Here is a 21,380-nt window from a genome sequence, read left to right on the forward strand (position 1 = left end):
ACTATGAAAACAAATTCCATACAAAAACTGTCTTTCCAAAGCCAACAAGTTCCAACAACTGTTAATTTTGTCTCACTTCTTGGTGGGGTGTTTATATTAAAAACATGTTATGAGTTAAGCTATAATCCATCTTTTAAAAAAGCAATAATATCAGCACTCTAGCAGTTGCGGCCAATTCGTGTGGAGAAGAGAAGGGAAAAAAGACCACAGTTGAGGCCTCCTGAGAGAAGCAAAAAAAAAACATGTCTTCTTTAATTCAAAGAACCCCCTCTTAAATTGCTGAGATTTTATCTTCTCCCTTTTTCCATCACTCACACACACTCTCTCTTTCTCTTAAAGAAAACTTGACATGAGGTTGTTTGTGTCTGTTTGGATTCTGCCAGATGGGAAGGTTTGCTCATTAGAGGCAGCTGTTTTAGCAAATTACCTCACTCAGTATAATGACAGAGTTCTAACAGGCTATTGAAGAAAATCCTTTCATTTCCCAGTGAGATCATGATAAGTAGAAACAAGTTCAATGAGATGTTTGATTTACTTTGGAAGGTAATCAGTCAGACACATGGGATGCAGTGAGAGACAATGAGATATTTCTTTTATTTTGCTTTGCTTTGCACATGCACCTATTTATATGGCTGGCATTTGACTTTACAGGAAAAACTTGCAATGCAATCTGATGCTTTATGGATGGGACTTGCCATGAATAAAGAATCACAACCTTAGATACCACTACTTATTTATAACAGATACATGTGATAATTTATACATTATAATTTAAATCTAGAATGCTGGAAGTTACTTTATAAACCAAACTGCATACTGGGAAGAAAACTGTTTCAGAAACACACAAACCTATTTGCTTTTTAAATTTAAAGACAAAACATGCATTCATGATTTTTCAAATGGGTCCATTCATGAAGCGTTTGTGTATGTATGGTGTAGCATGGCTTCAGGTCTGTTTTAGACTTCTGGTGACTCTTGCAGTTTTCTTGACGAGATGTCAGAAGTGGTTTTCCATTGCTTTCTTCCTAGGGCTGAAGGAAAAGGACCAGGTGACTTTGTGTTTCAGGCTGAAGTACCTTCTTTAAGGCAGTACAAAAAAGTAAAGAACAGGCATTCATTTTGCCTAACTACTTCAGTTCCATACTTTATATATCTGATCTTTAAGTAATGGAGTAAAAAGACTTGAAATAATACCAACACATTCTATGGTGGGATTATAGAGACAATAACCCTGGTTTTGGTATGTGGAAGGGGGCCTGTCCCAAATACATTCTAACAGTTCATGTGATTAAAGGAATCAATACTTTCCACTCAAGGCAACTGATTCTTCCCCAGAGTTCTTTAAAGCTAAAATATACCATCTTTCTATGTCTTCATTGGATGGGTTAATATGGAGGTACAATCTGTCAAGAACTTCTGTTAGGCAAAGTCAACCAAACTCTAAGAGATGGCTATGCAAATGTATAATAAAGATCTGGCTGAATGATAAGGATACTTCCTGGAAACATATCCCCTAATGTAGGGGTGTCAAACTCATGGCACATGGACCAGATGCATCACACACTGGCCACGCCCACCCCCAGTTTAGCAAAGGAAGGAAGTTGTAATACATCATGTGATGACAAAGTGTTGTTGAGAGTTTGACACCCCTGATCTAATAGCCAGCTTATTATATTCTTGATTGTTGTTGATAGGAAACACACAGTGTCAAAGCTGATCCATACTTCTTGCTTGTCCTAATCAGGACAGGTTACTTATTATTCTGGGAGGGCAGGACAGATGATGTTCCATTCCAACTGCTGGGAAGAAGATCTCTACCTCAAATATTCTTTTTCCACAACAAAAATAGTTTTTCCTCTTCTTTAGCTCAGGTAGGGAAGTCTGATCATACTATAGTGTTTCATTTCATCTTATAATATACAAATATCTCATTCCAAATTGCTGGTTCATGCTCTGATTGATATGCTCCGTCCCTATCCCTGCACTCTGTCTTCAATCACAACTTTGTAACATGCTGCCTGCCAAGAAAGTTTAGAACTTTGGGGTTTGGGTGGTTTTTTTGACAGGTTCAGTAGTGAAATTCTAAAATTCTGACTTTTTGTTTGTTAAAGCTGGGTGAAACAGATAAGACTTCTGGCAAGTTTTCCATTCTAGCCCAAGTGACCAGAAAATGTAAAAAGGTGCCTTTTTAAAAACTAGACAAATTTTTGTGGTAGACCAGAAATGGCCTATCCACAAAAAATGAAAGCAATTTAGCACTTTTTTTACCAACATGGGGGGGGGGGGACACAAGAAAAGAACCAAATGAACATGACATGTTACCATATACAACATTAAACAAATCTGATAAATCTGTGTTATCTCTATCATATAATATTATCTTATATAGGTTGACTATACGCTCTTCAGATTCCATATGCTTATATGCTATAAGTTGGAAATTCAGGCACAGAAGACACATTTCCTCTTGTCAGTCAAAATCAATATCCTCACGAGAGATGCACTTTGTCATTTACATAGAATCAGAAACTACAACCTCTCTTTTCTCCATATACTGTAGAATGTTTTAGTCCTATTTGGATGGAAAATAGGAAAAATGGAATGGAAAAAAACAGAATATTAGTTTCTGATCAGAGTTTGAAATTTCCAAGATCTGGAGAAAACCCAGAAAACTATAAACACAGGAAATTTCTATTTAAAGTCTTCTACTTCTGCAGGGATAACTTAAAAATATTAGCTAGGAAGCTGTGATCTAATTTATTTTTCTGCTTGGTGCTAATGGTTCATCTTTCTCTGGGCAAAATATGAGTGTAGTTTTGTAAACTAAACTTAGATATTTCCTTTTAACTGAAATGTGAATGTGCAAAGATATTAATTGCATTTAGAAACATCTTGTTATCTGTAATACTACAAGTATCTCATGGAAGACTTTATAGCAGGCCAACACCACTATTGCAACAATGAATTATCCTTTTGTTATTTATCTTTATCAACACTGACTATTTGCATTTTAATATTTAAATCAGTTTTTTTTAATTCTCTATCTTTTTCTCTCTTAATACAGTCTGATTTTGCTTATCTTCTATCATTTATTTCATTAGAACTGAGCCCCTACTGCAGTGGATTTTGAAAAAAGAAAACAGAATAAATCTTTATCTCACTTCCTCTCTGTCTCTCTCTTTTTATGGAAATCTGCCTAAACAAATATTACAACAAAACAGAGACCATGCTCCTCAAGCAGGTTTTGGGAAAGAGATAAAACTTGGTCAGTTTTTTATGACAATGCTAACAAAAAATCTGCAACTGAGTGCCCCCATCCCAGGGTCAATATGCAGAGGAAAATAATAAATAATCCTACAATACGATTTGAGATTTAAAACTAGCAAGTCCCTCTTTTAATAGAATTGTGTGCTCTTTCTTTACTTACCTCAATTTGTGTAATAATGAAATTGTACTCTTAATATATCCAACAATGGTGTTAAAAAGGCTAGTGAGATAATGTTGAATATCAGGTTTATTGCCCATGACACTTGGGGAAAACTATATTTTGAAGAAATACCAGCAGGGGTGGGATTCTACCAGTTCGCACCTATTTGCTAGAACAGGTTGTTAACATTCTAAGCAATTTGGAGAACCAGTTGTTAGAAGAAATTACTGGCCTAATCCTGTAAGGAAGGCAGGAAGGAAACATTCTGGTGTTGCTTACAGAAACTGCCTCTCTGTTAACCCCTATTACATTCTTGGCAGGACTAGATTTTCTATCTCAGGAACGTCTCTAGAGGTTTTTTTCCCCTCCTTTGCTGGTACTTTGCTTGTGTGGAGTGACCATTCAAAGTTACAATGGCACTGAAAAAAGTGAGTTATAACCATTTTTCACACGTACGACTGTTGCAGCATCCCCACAGTCATGAGAGGCCAGGCGAGGAGATTCATGCCTTGATGTGAGTAATATTGAGTTGGCCATGCTCAGCAATAACATGACCACCAAGCCATGTCCACCCAGTCACATGACCACCAAGCCACGCCCACCACCTAAGCCATGCCCACAGAACCAGTTGTTAAAATTTTTAAATCCCACCCCTGAATACCAGCATGAACATTATTTAGTTGTAGTTCACTTGGAGACCACTGAATTACACGTTAGGAGAAGCGAATCTATCCTCCTCTGCCTAAATTCAAATACATTTTGGAATTTTCCTTTTTTTAATACCCTTCCTATTATTTTATCTTGACAGTTTACTGTCAAACTCCTTGTGTTTCCATTCTATACTCCATTAAGCAACCCGCATGGTATATTTCATTGACTCCACAGCTTATCCAACCATGGGAAGGGAAGGGAATGGAAGGGAAGGAAAAATAGTTTCATTCCCATGTTCAATTAAATTTTTATAGCATCTAGCTTTAAAAATCATTTTCTGAAATCTGGTAAGAATCAGCTAAAATGGCTTCTGCTTTAATATAAGTTACCAACCAAATGACGCAGGGGAGTTTTACAAAACCTGATTGTGCCACCTCCAAAAGTATGGAGGCTGTCCTGTACAAGCTAAATTCATCTATATAGAAGAAGAATTTTGCTTGCATATATCACTTTAGAGCAGGCATGTCCAACCTGTGGCCTTTGGGCCCATGTGGCCCTGGACAACTAGTAATGAGGCTTCACAAGATTGTAAACTTTTAAGATTATTATATGATTTATATGCATTAAATATGTTATATATTTTATATAAGGCCCAAGACAATTCCTCTTCAGTGTGGCTCAGGAAATCAAAAGTATATGTTTTAAATCATTTACTAATAAAAACCACAGCTCTTTTTACAAGTTATAGTTGTCCTCATTTTAGCTATTATCTATCCACTTCAGGCCTTTTCCACATGTTTTCGACCTATATAGTCCTGAGCTTTCTTTTGCCAATTGGCTCCACAATACTTGGTCATATCATTGTTTCATCTTGTTTTAGGTCTGTTTTGTGGACACTTTGTATCAAGCAGGATCCTTTCTATGACTGCATTGGTCTACCTGACATCAGTTCTTCTTGCTTGTGACCAGCCCATTTCCATTTCTATTTTTTTAGTCTCTTGAGGACATCGTATATTTTTGTTTGTTCTCTAATCCATGTTCAGGTCTTTCTATCTTGTCTTGTAATGCCAAGCATTTATCTTTCCATGGCTCTTTGCACCCTTCATAGCTTTTGTATCAATTGTGAGGTTAGTGTCCATATTTCACCGGCATATGTTAGAGTAGGTAGCACACACTGATCAAAACTTTTCAGGCATAGGGAAAGGTTGTTCTTGAAAATTAAGCTTAGCTTGGCAAATGCCTGCCAACCCGCATGTAACACACTATTCAATTTCCTTTATTGTATCACCTTCCATTGAGATCCATTGGTCAAGATATATGTAGTGATCTACTACCCTGTTTCCCTGAAAATACGACGTACTCTGAAAGTAAGTCCTAGCTTGATTTTTATAAGCCCTACTCCCATAATAAGCCCTAATTAAGATACTGCCCACTCCAGAGTGCACGGGTAAAAATTAAGCTAGGGTGGGGATGGGGTGGTGAAGCTGCCCTACCACTTACTTTTGGACAGTTGTAGCTAGGCCTTGCACACCCTAACACCTGCCTCACTAGCCCATTTCTCCTGCAGCCAGCAAGGCTGGCAAGGTTTCCTGGATCAATCCGGAGCTCTGTTATCAGCTGCAGAGGCCTTCAGGAAAGCCTTGCCAGCCACAGAAGTTCCTGAAGGCCTCTGACAGTGAAAAGGAGTCTGGGGGTGGCACATGTAAGTGAGGTTAGCCAGTGGCTGACATCCCCCCAAAATAAGACCTGGTGCCTTTCTTGGTGGCAAAAAAATGTAAGACAGGGTCTTATTTTCAGGGAAACATGGTACTTCTAGTTCTTCTCCACATATATTTTTTTTTCCTTTGGTGGATTTTTATAAGTATTACTGCTTAAAACCCTGACCACCAAAACTCTTGCAATGGTTTTTAAGATCTAACAGGTTTCATTCTCTCAGAAAGCTACTGTATCTGGGATATGTAATTATAACTTTGAAACTTTACAGCTGTTTGTGGATTTTCCACAGGACTCCGTGGGAAGCACAAAGTTTCAGGTTTCCCACTCTTGCTTCAGATTCGGCTCTGTGTCAAACTGTGTGGCCTGTGAGTCATACCAGATTGTTTTCTAAATTGTTATTGAAGCCACTTATTGTGTTGGTATATAATTCTGGTTCAAAACTACTGGACATTCTGTCTACCACAATAATCTTTTATTTTTGAGAACTATTTGTCTTTGCTCAAATTTATTTCCACCTAAATGATCTCCCCATTTTCTTTTCCTGTTCAACCCTGGCCCCTTAGATAAGTTGTGGCTCTGTCATCTGCAACTATGCTACAATGCTGCCAGACTCCTTTAAAGTCAGGATGCATTTGTACATTATTTTAACTATTTACTTCTTCAACTTATATACTGTTCCATTGCCAAGTACCATAAGAAATAAATAGTATTAATATCATAGGATTAAAAATGAAAATCAATTATCATAATTATATTAATCAGAGGCAACTCCATTTAGGGGAAATTACTTTCCAAATATTCTTTGAGGAGCCACAGTTTTAATACTTTTTTAAAATGTAGTAAGGAGAGGATGGTCTCAATATCTGGTGATAATCTAGTGCTCTCACAAAGAATGTTTAAACTTAAAATCCCTGATGATTGCATGACTAATCCCATGAGTTTTTGTTAATTGTTGTTAATGAAGGTGTTGATCCTTGGTTGCCATTCTTTGCTTGCTTACTGTCTTTCTTATATGCTTGTAACTTTTTTGTTACGTCTAATATGTATTGAAGTTTTAAAATCATACTGGCCACATAGAGATGCCTGGGTATGATGGGTTCCCTTCATGGTAGGACATTCAGCAAGAACTCTCTTCCAGATCTTACAGAATGGGCAGACTGACTCAGAGAAGATGGTCACAGTAAACATTGATGTATCAAACTTTGACTGTATGTATGTGAATACACATATTTTAATGAATAAAATACCTGCGCAAATTTTGAGATTAAAAAACTTTCTCTACAATCTCTAAATGAACAGGTTATGTGCAAGGAAACCAAGGCAATAAATGAGTAGGCATGATTCACATTCTACTCTGTGCTTTTTCAAATAATATTAACTTTTGGTAATAGTTTCATTTGAATGATTGCTTTGGATCTGAAAACAGCCTTGGAGTAGCAATCCACTAACTACACCATGGTACTAACTGCAGCTGAAATAGTCTGAAAGGCTATTACAGAGGGTAATATAGGTAATAAACCCATACAGAGGGTTTATTCCCCATTTTGGTGTGAGGCTTATGCACAGTTTGGGAAAGTAAGTCAATTGTTGGCTCAGCTACTACTTCAGATGATGAACATTACCAAGACAGATCTGCAGCATTTCCTCTGGAGATTTAGGGCAGGGATACTTCACTGGTTGGAACTTCCATTTTATTCAATCTCCTCCTTCAGTCCAGATGTGAAGTTCATTGTCATAACTCCCTATCTTCTTCACCTGTAATAAGGGATTGCTTTGTTAATCACTCCACACAGTATGTAGTTTCTGGCTTTAAACTGATTTCCCCCCCTTCCTGAGAACATGTAGTGAAGGAAGACTGAATGCAAGGTTTGTACAGCAACTGACTACCTTTTTATTTGTTTTTTGCACCTTCCCTACAGCCATTAGAAGAAGTATTGAATAACATGGAGTAATGGAGGGCCAGGAATAGAGAGACTCACAAAATGACATTTATTTTTAGATAGAGCAAGAGTAACGTTAAATGCTATCATGTTTATGACAATACTTTAACTTTTTTAACATTTAGCATTAATACCAATATTGAATTTGAATTTCCCTATGATAATTTGAAAATTGTAGAATGTGTTTTGTTTTTTCATTTTAACTAAATACATGTAACTATATGTCTATTTCCATAAACCCCTAGGATTAGATTAGAATGTAAATGTGACAATAATGAAAAAGCATGGCTAGAAGTAATTTAACAAAGAGACAATCTCAGCTATAAGGAAGAAAATCACCATCTATTTTGAAAGACTATTACAGCCATGTTACTTTAAACTGAGTGTATGTTTCATAATAAATTCTGAGGCATCACATGCTTAAAGAATCAGTACACAGATCTGACTTAATTGAAATATTTTTAGAAAATTGTTGCAACCTTTTATCCTCGCCATCATTAAAAAAATATATACTGCGGCAATATTTAGGGAGCTGCTCTTTTAATCAAGTGTTCCACAGGGTGAATTATATTTCCATTCTGTTCAAATCTTCTTTTAAAATAGCTTCTCTCAGTTATTGTAAAAAAAAAAAACATTTATGCAGAAATCTCATCCCAATGTATGATATTTAAAGCCTAAAAATTCTGAGCCCTTTAAAACCCTGCTTGATTTCTCTGTTTTCTATGATATCCCTTTTCTCTGTTTGTTATTCTGGACAACCTTCTAAAACATGACTCTGTCTCTTAGGGTTCAATGTGACTAAAACGGTATTTCATAACTAAACTACTTCAGAAAAACAAGGTCATGAATCTATATCAACATCTCTTTGTGTAAGGCAGTGCTATTTTCATCACGTATTATAGGTTGCTGTATACTTCCTTGAATTTCATGTGCCTTTTCTGCCTTGAGAATTCCTGCTGGTGAGACAATGGATCACTATAAAGCTAATGGCTTCTCTCACTTTGGAGGGATAACTGAAGGGACAAATCACACATCATGACTTCCAGCTATCTCTCGTTCTCAATCTCTCCCCCCGCTCTCTCTCTCTGGGGTAGGGGGTGAACAATGCAAAGATAAAAATGATTTTTAAAGAAAGAAATCCTGATGTGCTGGGTGGCCTTCATTAATATTTATTCCAAGATTAATATTGATAAGCAAACAGCACAGCTTGCTCTGTTGTCTCTCCTTTCAGTTCCTTGTAATTCAAGCAGCTTGCCATTAGCATGCCTCTTCCTCTGCTTCCCCAGCTTCAGAAAGCTTTGGCAGAGCTCCAGCTCACTTACGCTTAAATGGACACTCAAGCTTCGATGGACACACAGCTAAATAGAGGCCAATAATTCAATACAGTATGACTGTGCTGGGGCTGCTAGTAAATCCATCAAGCAGTAAATATCATCTGAAGCCAATGCAAGCTTTTATCTTTCCAATTTTGTGTATGTCTGTGTGAAGCCCAGGCATTCAGCGAATCATGTAATTTATTCTACAGTGCAAAGCCTGGCCTGTCTCAGATACATCATATTGACTCCCCACCCCCATCTGTCAAGAGCAGTCAGCCCCCTTCTTGGTTCCCCAGCCCCACCCTTCACACCAGCCCATCACCTTTCATTGCAGTTCATTTCCTTATTTATTTATTCCCACTCAACTGGGCAAGGACACAAATGCTAAAGGGAAGAGAATGAAAAGAGGGGGGGGGGGGAGAGGGAAACATCTGAATGTCATTACAGCAAGCATGTTAAACATTTGTCCAAGCCAGTTTGTTAAATCAGCAAAGGCGATTCCAAGCAACTAAGTGTAATGGTTCAGGAAGGGCTCCCTACTGCAATGTTTTTATTAAGCTGCAAATATGCCCTGTTATTTTCTTTTGCTCTTTGGGTCAGCTTGGATGGCAGTGTAATGTAAATAATACTGAACAGCTGGGCTTATTGAATTATGATGTGTGTTGGGGTGGATAATACACATACACAGAAGATGAAATCAAACCAGGTTATAGGGGCATATTCCCCCTTCTTGGTGTGTGTGTGTGTGGTGTGGTCACAAGATAAGGCAGCTGAAATGTGGGTCACACCCATGAGAGAGGCCATATCCCTATCCATAGCAAGGACAGATGCTCCTATTTCTGATCTCATTTTCAAGAGCGCTAATCACAGAGTAGATTTTTCAAATTGCAAATAAAATTCACCCATTCTCATACTACCTTCACAGAACTTAGTCACATACTATACAAAATATGTTTGCATTAATTTTTAAATTTGTGCAATGATTGCAGATTATGACCCCAAGTGCATTGTAGACACTTCTGCTTCTTGGCTGGACCTACTAATTATGCACTTTAGCAGAACCAGAACTCACATCTGTATTCAACAGGGGAGTACTGATTATATATTGTATTGAAACTGTCATGTGGAATCTTCAGTAGCACCTTCCTTAATCTTTTATAGATTCTTCATTGTAAGCTCACATGTGCCTATCATTGTTTTTTCACTAAAAAAAACTAATAAAAGCAAAATCATAGACATTTGTGGTCACAAAGGCCAATTACAGTATTATGGATAATCCTATTGTAACTGTCCCTTGCTACCTGCAAAATGTATGTTTTCCATTCAAAGCATAGAACTATATGCATCCTATCACTTGCATTGACAGATAATAGGTAGGCAGATAGAAATAGATTGATAGATGATAGATAGATAGATAGATAGATAGATAGATAGATAGATAGATAGATAGATAGATAGAAGTAACTATGAGGGGGATCTTAGAGTCTTAGTGGACAACCAGCAATGTGCAGCAGCAGCCAAAAGAGCTCATGCAATCCTAAATTGCATTAACAGACAGATACAATCAAGATCAAGTGAGGTACTAATACCACTCTATAAAGCCTTAGTAAGACCACATCTAGAGTACTGCATCCAGTTTTGGTCACCACACTATAAAAAAGATGTTGAGACTCTAGAATAAGTGCAGAGAAGAGCAACCAGATGATTAAGGGACTGGAGACTAAGGCATATGAAGAACGGTTATAGGAACTGGGCTTGGCTAGTCTAGGGAAGAGAAGGACCAGGGGAGACATGATAGCGGTCTTCCAATATTTGATGGCTGCCACAGAGAGGAAGGAGTCAAGCTATTTTCTAAAGCTCCTGTAGGCCAGATAAGGAATAATGGATGGAAACTGAACAAGGAGAGATTTAACCTGGAAATAAGGAGAAACTTTGTGACAGTGAGAACAATCAACCAATGGAACAGCTTGCCCTCGGAAGTTGTGGGAGCACCATCACTTGAGACTTTCAAGAAGAGATTGGATTCCCATCTATCAGAAATGGTGTAGAGTCTTCTGCTTGGGCAGGGGTTTGGACTAGAAGACCTACAAGGTCCCTTCCAACTCTGATTATCTGTTACCTGATAGATAGATAGATAGATAGATAGATAGATAGATAGATAGATAGATAGATAGATAGATAGATAGATAGACAGACAGATCTCAAGAAGGAACATTTCCTAATTTCTTGGGCTGAAAGGCAATTGGGGGGGAATGTATTTTCAGACTTTCATGACTTATGTCAGCCTTGTAAGAAGTTTAAGTAAGAATTCCTGGTAGTGCAGTGGTTAGAATGCAGTATTGCAGGCTAACTCTGCCCAGAGCCTGTAGTTCAATCCTGATGAGGACCAAGGTTGACTCAGCCTTCCATCCTTCCAAGGTTGGTAAAGGAGCCAGATTGTTGTGGGCAATATGCTAACATTGTAAATTGTTCAAAGAGTACCGTAAAACACTATGGGGTGATTTACTGTATAAGTCTAAGTTCTCAAAAGTTCTCCAAAGCATCTGAAAAGAAACAGATGGAAATGTATCAAGAGTAGATCAAACCTAAATATGAGGAGAAATTTCCTAATAGTTAAAACAATTAATCAATGGAAAGACTTGGCTCCAGAAGTTGAAGGTTCTCCAATACTGGAGGTTTTTAAGAAGAGATTAGACAAACATTTGTTTGAAATGATATAGGATTTCATGTCTGAGCAGGAGGCTGGACTAGATTTCCAAGGTCTCTTCCAACTCTGTTGATCAGTTATATGCTATTGTTATTGTGAGGTAGTTTTGACAGGAATATATACCCATTCAATCCAATGACAATTAAATGGAAAGGACAAAGGAGAAGTTCTAGATGGACTTGAAATAATACTATATTAAAAGAAAAGGACTTTGTACAGAAAATGAAGAATTGCCTTTCTTTTTTAAAGGAAACAGAACAGAGGACAACACATCAATACAAAATCTTTGGGATACAATGAAGGCTTATGCCAAAGGTTTGATAATAGACTATACAAGGAAAAGAAATACGAAGAAAAGACAAGCTTTAAAAACATTAGAGGATGATTATTAAGAGACTTCAAACAGAATTACAGAAACTTCCACAAAAAAGGACATTAAAATAAAAATGGACACAATTAAACATAAAATGGGGCTAATGGAAAAGGAGGAATTAGCACAAAAAGATTAGAGGTGCTAAACAGAATTATTTTGAAGATGCAAATAAACCAGGTAGATGGTTAGCATATAAATTGAAAAAAGAGAGAGAAGCAAGAAAAATAATGCAATTGATCAAGGGCAAATTTGCTATGGAAATAGAGAGAAGAAAAAAATCATACAGGACTACTATGGAAAATTGTATGAACAAGAGAATATAGAGGAGGAAAGAATTAAACAATACCTGCAAAAAGCGAATTTACTCCAGATATCCAAAGACACTGAAATGATGCTCGAAAGGAATATAACAATGATGGAGTTAACTTAAGCATTAAAAAAAACAAAATAATAGAAAGGCACCAGGCCCAGATGGATTGCCAGTGGAATTTTACAATCATTGCTAGAAGTTATGAATGAAGTTATGCTAAAGATAAGGACACCCAAATCGTGATCAGAAGCCAAAGCCACTTGTGCCAAAGGAGGATGCCGACCCATAACAAATTAAGAACTATAGACCTATTTCCCTGCTGAATTCAGACTATAAAATTTTCACTTCAGTAATGGCACAAAGACTTAAAAGAAATTTGAACAACTTTATTCATCCTGATTAAAATGGTTTTCTGCCAAAGAGACAAATTAAAGACAACATGAGAATAATCCTGGACACTTTGGAATATTACAAAGCACATCCTGAAAAACAAATGGCTTTGATATTTTTGGATGCACAGAAAGCCTTTGATAATGTGAATTGGTGATTTATGTTATTACAGTTGAAGCAGATGGGTTTTGGTAAGAAATTTATTCAAGCCATAGAAGCTATATATCATAAACAAACAACAAAGGTAATGATAAATGGGGAACTGACAGATTTTAGTGGTATAAAGAAAGGGAAAAGACAAGCCCGCTGTCACCTCTGTTGTTTGTGTTTACATTAGAAGTACTAAATAGAAATTTTAGAGAAAAGAAATAAAAGGAATGAAAATTAAAAAGAAAGAATATAAATTACAAGCATTTGCAAATGACCTGGTTTATATCTTAGAGGATCCATTAGAAACAGCACTTAAGTTGATAGAAAAGTTAGAGGAATATGAAAAGGTAGCAGGTTTGAAAATAAATAAAGATGAAACAAAGATTTTGACAAAGAATATGCTAAAAAAACGAAAGGAAGAATTGGCGGAGGTTTTGAAGATCCAGATCACAAATAAGGTTAAGTATTTGGGGATACATTTGACAGCAAGATGTGGTACACTTAAAGAGAACAATTATTATTCTGCTGCCCAGAGTTACTTTATGTGGCATGTGCAGCAATATACATTTGATAAATAAATATCTAAATCCTTCAAGTTCATCTATTATGTATCAGAAAACTTATTTATGATATGCAATTTAAAACATTTGTTTATTTCTTGTTCTTTTGAGAAACAGAAAAGGATACAGCCCTTGGTGATCTCTGAGCTTGCCTGCAGACATTTCAATAGCAATAGCACTTGGACTTATGTACTTTTTCATAGTACTTTACAGCACTCTCTAAGGGGTTATAGAGTCAGCATATTACTCCCAACAATCTAGATCCTCATATTACCAACCTCGAGAAGATGGAAGGCTGAGTCAATCTTGAGCCAGTCTGGATCGAACTCCTGGCAGTGAGCTGAATTAGCCTGCAATACTGCATTCTAACAACTGTACCACCATAGCTCCTGGTTACCCAACTATTGAATTGATGATGTTACCTAGTCAGATAATCAGAGATATTGTATGAGGAGAGATGGGTTAATTTATCATAGATGAATCTCAGAAGGAATCTGGGTGCTCCTTTTCAGACTCATGCATTTTATTAAACAGCATAACCTTTCATCTAATTCTTGATGAAGTGAGCTATATTTTATAAATGCTTATAGCTTTTAATAAAATGAGCTAGCCGGAAAAAGTACTACTAATTCCTTCTAATTTTGAATGCCTTCATAGAGAAAGTGTAGATGCTGCTTGAAATAAGAGGTGACCATTTATGATTCAGATAAGTATACATGTATGTAGGTGTGGTTCAATGTTCCTTGGTTGAAAATGTGCTCTTTTTTTTCTATTTGGTGCAGCTAACATTCACACATCCAGACACAGTTCTTTATATTTTATTCTTTAAACTTCTACATCCTCAGCTAACAAGACTTTTGGTGTCAAGTACATCTTTTGTTTGATGTCTCTGTTGATAAGACAGTCTAAAATAAATTGTTGCTCACTATACTAGCACTTACATTTGTATCCATACTTTGAAGTGGAACTTCCTCCTGCTCTTCCTCCTTTCTGTACATCGGTAATTTATTCAACTTTGGGTCAAACCATAATTATTTAAATCAAATAAAAAATACAATTTTACAATTTAAAGATATATTAGGAATACAGTGCATGAAGTATTAGGGATAAACTTCTGAATAGCATTAATAATATATTAAACACCCACACATATACTCATGTATATACACAACAAATCTGCAATTCACATTCCATTTTTGCAATATGTCCTTCTTGCTGTTATATGCATTTTTCACCATTCAGTGCACATACTGGAATGAATAAAATCCTGTTCAGGTCACCTTTACTCACCTCCATTTAAAAAGAGTCTCACGGCTGGATTTTATATTCAGCACTGGCCAAATCAATATGCTGCTTTGGAGTGGGGCAAGAGTCAAGGAACATCAGCAATTGAGAAAGCATACCTCCCAACAATTTCCCAACACAGGAGAGCAATTAATGTGGTCATAGAGAAGAAGCATCATTCATTTTAAAAACTGAAATGAATACATAACAATGATCTTCTTCTCCAATAGGCATTAGCTTTTGATTTGTACCTGAATAAACTCAAGGGGAATAAAATCACAGGACACCATCTGACTACTGGCCACAAAACACAAATGGAGCAGAACCCTATTATGTCTGCCCTTTGCAAGTTCTTTAGGCCAAAATCTCAGCATTGGTGGGTGAATTCACAAGTCTTACACATGCAGTCTAGTTTTTCCTTTTTGGAAACTTTCTCTCCTTTTTTACCAAATGTGTCAACTAAAGCAGGAAGTGCTGCAGTGATGAGGATGATGAAAATAATAAGTAACTGAGAGATGATTTAAGTACCTTTGCTTTTAATGACTAACATGTGGCATTAATATTAGCACAGTATAACATTTTGGATTGGAGGGCAAAATGTGATTTCATCCATGCAGCACCTGCTGAGGACACCTTAAAGCAAGTCTTTTCCAGGGCTCTTAGGGCAGCCACAGAGGTCAAGCATGTGAACCCAGGAGAGGAGGCAACTGCTTTCAGGAGTTGCCAGCAGAAGGTGCTTCTATAGTCACACAGACTCCAAATCATGTTTTGCACTTCAAATCCAGAGGACCATTTAGTCCTAATTCATATGTTATCAGTGCAAGACTGCATAGGGGGAAAGAAAGACATTTTATATTATGTAATTTAGCACTGCTATTGGGGGACTCTTACACTGGATTTCTGAAATTACTTTAAAAGGGAAATTACTACATTTTAGTGGAATTCATACCGAAAAAGATATACCATTTTCCATCTCTTTCTAAGGCCTTGAAAGGTCCCTAAGTATTTGATGAAAATTGACAGTTCACTGTCTTACCCTTTTAAGGATAAAACACATTAACATTGTCATAATCAAATAAACCCTAAAGCAGCCATATGACAGTTTTAAAAAGAAATCCAATTTCCCTCCTACGCATCCAAAGTGATGTGTGAAACTCACCCTGTTAGCTTCAACCAACCAAATATTGAGCATAGTGTTGGCCTTCAAAATGCAGAAAAATGCAGAAAATACAGTATATATAGACAGGCAAAATGATTAGACAACTTCAACAGTTCCCTTACAAGGAAAATTACAGAATTTGCAGATGTTAGCACAGCACATTTTTCTTCATTTCTTAAAGGAAGAAAGATAAAAATCTAGATTTGTTTATTAAGAAATCTGAAATAAGGGAAAATAATAGGAATATATCTTTATAGGGAAAAAAATCACAGATAAAAGGGTGGGGAAGAACCTTTGTGAATTGTTCTGACACTCAAACCATTGGACACTTGAAATATGCTTTACATAGTGCTGCATTTGAAAACTGTTCAAAATGGCAACTCATCAAAAATGCAGCAGTGCAGGCAGTATGCCCACATAACACCACTGTTATGCAAGCTGTATTGGCTCCCAATAGATTTCCCAATATAATTTAAGGTACCAGTAGTCACCCATAAAACCCTTCTTGTCACAGGATGATGTTGCTTGCACTACTCTCTGCAAAACAATGCTATCTAGTAGGATCAGGAAACAAACTCTCAATATTTCAATACCTTCACTATGGAACAGCATCTCCCATAAGATCTGGGTATTTTCATTCTGCCTAGAGCTCTGGAAAACCTTGAAAACCTATCTCTTCTTTCAGATGTTGGGTCCAAGTTGTTACTTAGGTATTAAATTTTGACTGTATGGACAGGTTTTATGGGCCTTAGGTACATTGTAACACTTTTATGACATCTTTGGTTCAGTGGTGGGATTCAAATTTTTTTCTACTGGTTCTGTGGGCGTGGCTTGGTGGGCATGGCAAGGGAGGGTTACTGCAAAATCCCATTCTCTCCCTATCCCACTAACCTGCTTTACAGCTCTGTTCTCCTGTGCAGGGCAACAAAAGAAGACCCAGCCGATCAGCTGGGACTCAGGAGGCAGAGGGCGGTGGGACCAGTCAGAGTTGGTATTTGCTAGTTCTCCAAACCACTCAAAATTTCAAAATTTCCACTACCTGGTCAGAACCTGCTGAATATTACCTCTGCTTTGTTTCATGCTCTTTGTATGATATAAAAAATATGAACTAGAGTAAGAAGGTTGAGATGGGTGGGTGTATAGATTGAATTCATAAACAAACAAACAAACAGACAGACAGACTTCAGTCTTCTGAAGGAAATTATACCTCTTTCATTTCTTTTGTTACTGGAATTTTTATCCAACATTTGTCTATCCAGTATTTTCCTGGAACTATATAATTCAATTTTGTGAATGTTCATAATAAAGCTAAAGGTAATTATTCTTATTTCATGCAAATACATGCTATCTGCAACCTGTTTAAAAATCAGAAAAACCATCAAGACCTGTTTATTGTAGGAAGCATTCAAAGACTGACATGGAAATGGACCAACTGCAGAGGGAAATTATTTATATAGGATTTTTTCCTACATAATATTAAGACATTGATTATCAATATTATTTTGTGCATTGTTTTAACCATTGCCACAAAAATAAAGAATTTGCCACCACTACGACTGATATGATCCACAAGCTAAACCAAGCAATCAATCAATAATAAAATACAAAACAATTCTCAATTGCTGCATTAATTTCTATGGCCAAAATGAGGGGGAATGGAGGGAGGAAAAAAATCAAATCAGTTCTTTTTCTTTCAAGTTGCTTCTCATTTCTTTAAGAGTGACACATAAGCCTCTAGAGCAGGGGTGTCAAACTCACGAAGTGCGGGCTAGATGCATCACATGCTGGCCACGCCCACTCCCATTTTAGTGAAGAAGGAAAAAGTCACAATACATCATGTGATGACAGTGTGACACCTCAAATTTGACATCCCTGCTCTAGAGGTTATAGAAAGGGGCCCCATGAGAACAGTAATATCAGTACACTGGGATTAATACCAATATATCCAATAACTCATCTAACGTTTCAATATAAACCATTGGCATTAAATGTAGAAGATGGATTGCCTCTCTCAATGAAATTAATGGCAAATGAAAATGTATGCAAATTATGAGTGGAATGAGTTGATCAATAATTAAGTAACTGTAATTCTAACTAATTAATGAAAGTTTAATAATGGAAATGAACAGAGTAATGAATAGAAAATAATTCTTGCATATCCCAAAGCAAGACAGGCACAAAAAGCAAATGCTAACAGTGAGACTTGAAAACCCATCAGAAAAATCCTCCTGGAATTAAACGTCTTCAGGAACTCCCTATAAAGCAAATGCACCTACACACATATTTTCTCTCTATTTAACATTGATGAAGATCAAGAGCTAAACCATTTCATTTGTTTTCACAATGAACATAAAATGAACATAAAAGTAATACTGAGATACAGAAGTATCTATAAGGTCATTTGTGTTATATTTCCTGTTGCATCTTAACATTACTTTATGCTCAGGAATACTTTGGAATTATTATTATTTTTTTGCATTAAAAATCAAGCAATGTAAATGGATGTTTGTTACCATTAGATTGTTCTCCCTGAATTTTTCTGCTAAACTGGAATGTATACGTATCTTATCACACCAAAAACAGTAAATGGGAAACAGCTACTTGGCAAAAGCTCACATGTCTAAAGCGGTTGATTATTTAAAGATATCCTTGCCAACAGACCATTGTAGAGCCTCACTGTCTGCTTGGCCAGATATTTTGGAAAGAGGCAAAATGTCTGAGGGAACCCTGCTGTCTCTCTCTTCACTCTGGATTCTTTAAGTTAAACAAGCATGCCATTTGTCAGCATGTTTTACAAGTCTGTTACCTCTCATTTCATGAACCATCATTTAAAGAGTTACAGTGCATTTCTGGAAAGGTCACTTCGTTTTGGAGAAGCAAAACTGGTATTTAAAATGATTTGTGTTTGGATTCAAAAATTTGATACATTACCATAATAGTTATCATATGATGATACCACACTATACACAGCAAGTATATAGACACTGTATAAATGTTTGTACTTGAATGTTCTAATAGGGCTTGACAAATGAAAAAGATTAAATCTAAACTCTGCTTCAGAAAGCTTATAAAGCAGAATCTAATGTCCCTGATGTTAGTTTTAAAAACCACAGAGAGGCTGCATGGATAGTAAGATTGATCAGAGCGAGGGGCTATGGACTCTTTTCCCTGTGGCTATTTTTATCAAAAAATATCCCCCTCAGCTGCTTGCTCAGTCCCCATCCTCAGATAGCTACATAGTATTTCTTGCAGACCAAATAAAAAACAAAGAAAGCAGCAGCCATGGGTTTTGATGGGAAAAACAAGATGAAAGGGCCAAATACTGTCTGCCCTACAAAAGTAAGCGATCTCTTTAATTTATACTCTACCCAGCTGCAGCTTGTTAAAAATACAAAATAAAAACACATTGGGGGTAGCCTGTGCAAGTTTGTGGGTGTAAGTTAGTTGTCTTATTCCACTACAAATCCCGCAGATCTACTGTTTCTAGGAAGTGGTATATTTTGTAATCTTTTGAAAATCATTCTTTATAAATATCAAATTTGGATGGAAGCCGAAGGAAGAACGGAAAACAGGACATTAAAAATAACCCAATGAAAGGAGAAATCAAGAAAAAGGAAACAGCCATCCATAGACTCAGAAATGCACATGGAGCTATTTCCATTGTAGGTAAATTGTAGGGAAAAATTAAAACAATAAATCAGACAATAGGCTGTTGTATAATGATAAAGAAAAATGCTAATTTGAGTGTTAATTTCAGTATTTCATGCCTTCTCTGTCAAGTCTCTCGGCTGTGTTATTCTAGTTTAGAGGAATCTATTATAGTCATCCTTGAAGAAACCCTGTGTTAGTAGCCCACTCTATATTTAGGCTGGAAATTAAATGTTAGCCCAGGTACATTCATATATATCTATCAAGAAAGCAGATTCATATCCCAATATATATTCTAGACTTCTCTTAATTTTCCTGTTTTCTAAAATAGCTGATCCAGATCTTTTGCTACTGAGCAGAAGATGCATTATAGTGTTTATGTCAGGGCTGTCCAACCTTGGCAACTTTAAGACCTGTGGATGCCAGAATTCCCCAGCCAGCGTAGGGCAATTCTGGGAGTTGAAGTCCACAAGCCTTAAAATTGCCAAGGTTGGACACCCCTGGCTCAGGTGTACAATAAATGGGGGGAAGGAATAATGGCCTGTGTTGTAGATTGAGCAATGAGAGGCTAGACCAGGGCATGGATGCAACAAGACTTTATTGAAGCAATAAAGGACTGAACGTGTTAGCCTTGCCTGGAGCAGGCTCACAGCGAACAGCGGCTGGCCGAACCCTGCAGCTGGCTTTTATAGCCGGCTGTCGAGGGAGGCCAGCCAATGGGCAGCAAACGCCCCGCAGCATGAACGGACCTGGGTGGGGACTTTGGCAAGTTCCAGGGACATAACACCCCTTCCCCCCAGATGCGAACACGCATAGTCATTTAAATAAGCGGGCGGTCTGTGCTGGCGCCCCGAGCGTCGTAACTCCGGTGAGTTACCAAGTGTCTCAGAGTTCGAGGGAACCGGTAGGGTTGGTGATGGGGTGCAGCCTCGCTCTGTGGTCTGCGCTGGTACCGGTGCCGTACTGCTGGCCGGCGATGTCGTGGCCCCATCTGCTGGTTCAGGTGGAGGACCCATCGGGCAGTCCCGGTCTACTGCCTGCTCCCCTGGCTCGGGTGATGGTGGCGAAGAGTCTCTGGTATGGTCTTCACTGAGAGTGTGGTGAGGCACCTGGGGGCCGACCTGAGCCCACGATCCGGCACTGGCGAGGGTACCCTGTCGCTTCCGTAGCTGGTCCAGGTGCCTTCTCCAGATGCGGCCGTCTTCCAGCTGGACTCGGTACGACCTGGGGCCGGTAATGGCTACTATCACTCCTGGAATCCACAGTGGGTCTCCGGCATAGTTCCTTGCAAAGACATGTTCCTGCAAGACAAAATCTCTGACCCCCGTCATTGAAGCGAGGGGGTGTCAGGGCAATAATGAGGGTGGAGCCTATCCAACACAGTTCTTAGGCGTCTACCCATCAGAAGTTCAGCTGGGGATTTGTTGGTGACCATGCAAGGGGTTGAGTGTTGGCTTAGCAAGAAGCGGGAGAGTCTGTGATGCCAATCTTCTTTGCTGAATCTGGCTAACGCTTCCTTTGTGGATCTAATGGCTCTCTCCGCCAGCCCGTTGCTGGCAGGATGAAAAGGGGCCGTGAAGATGTGGCGGATGCCAAGATTGGTGGCAAAGCGGCTAAATTCTGTTGAGGCAAACTGGGGGCCATTATCCGAAACTATGGTATCTGGTAGCCCGTGTGTTACGAATAGGCGGGTCAGGGCCTTGGTAACTGCTTGCGTGGTGGTCGTGGATAGTTGGGCCACATCGATCC

General features: G+C 37.8%; 1 long non-coding RNA gene across 2 annotated transcripts in view; it reads right to left on the reverse strand.

The window, feature by feature from the left end:
- Positions 1-566: 566 nt before the first annotated feature.
- LOC148127335 (uncharacterized) overlaps positions 567-21,380 on the reverse strand; it is a 71,564-nt gene continuing 50,750 nt past the window's right edge. For both annotated transcript variants that reach the window (XR_015741501.1, XR_015741502.1), the window contains exons 3-4: positions 7,417-7,549; positions 567-1,031 (exon numbers count right to left, since the gene is read on the reverse strand). This is a non-coding gene — a long non-coding RNA (uncharacterized LOC148127335). The remainder of the gene's footprint in view (positions 1,032-7,416; positions 7,550-21,380) is intronic.

This window comes from Pseudonaja textilis, chromosome 2, assembly GCF_049901715.1.
Source record: "Pseudonaja textilis isolate UNSWEBS1 chromosome 2, rPseTex1.2, whole genome shotgun sequence".
NCBI classification, from domain to species: domain Eukaryota; kingdom Metazoa; phylum Chordata; class Lepidosauria; order Squamata; family Elapidae; genus Pseudonaja; species Pseudonaja textilis.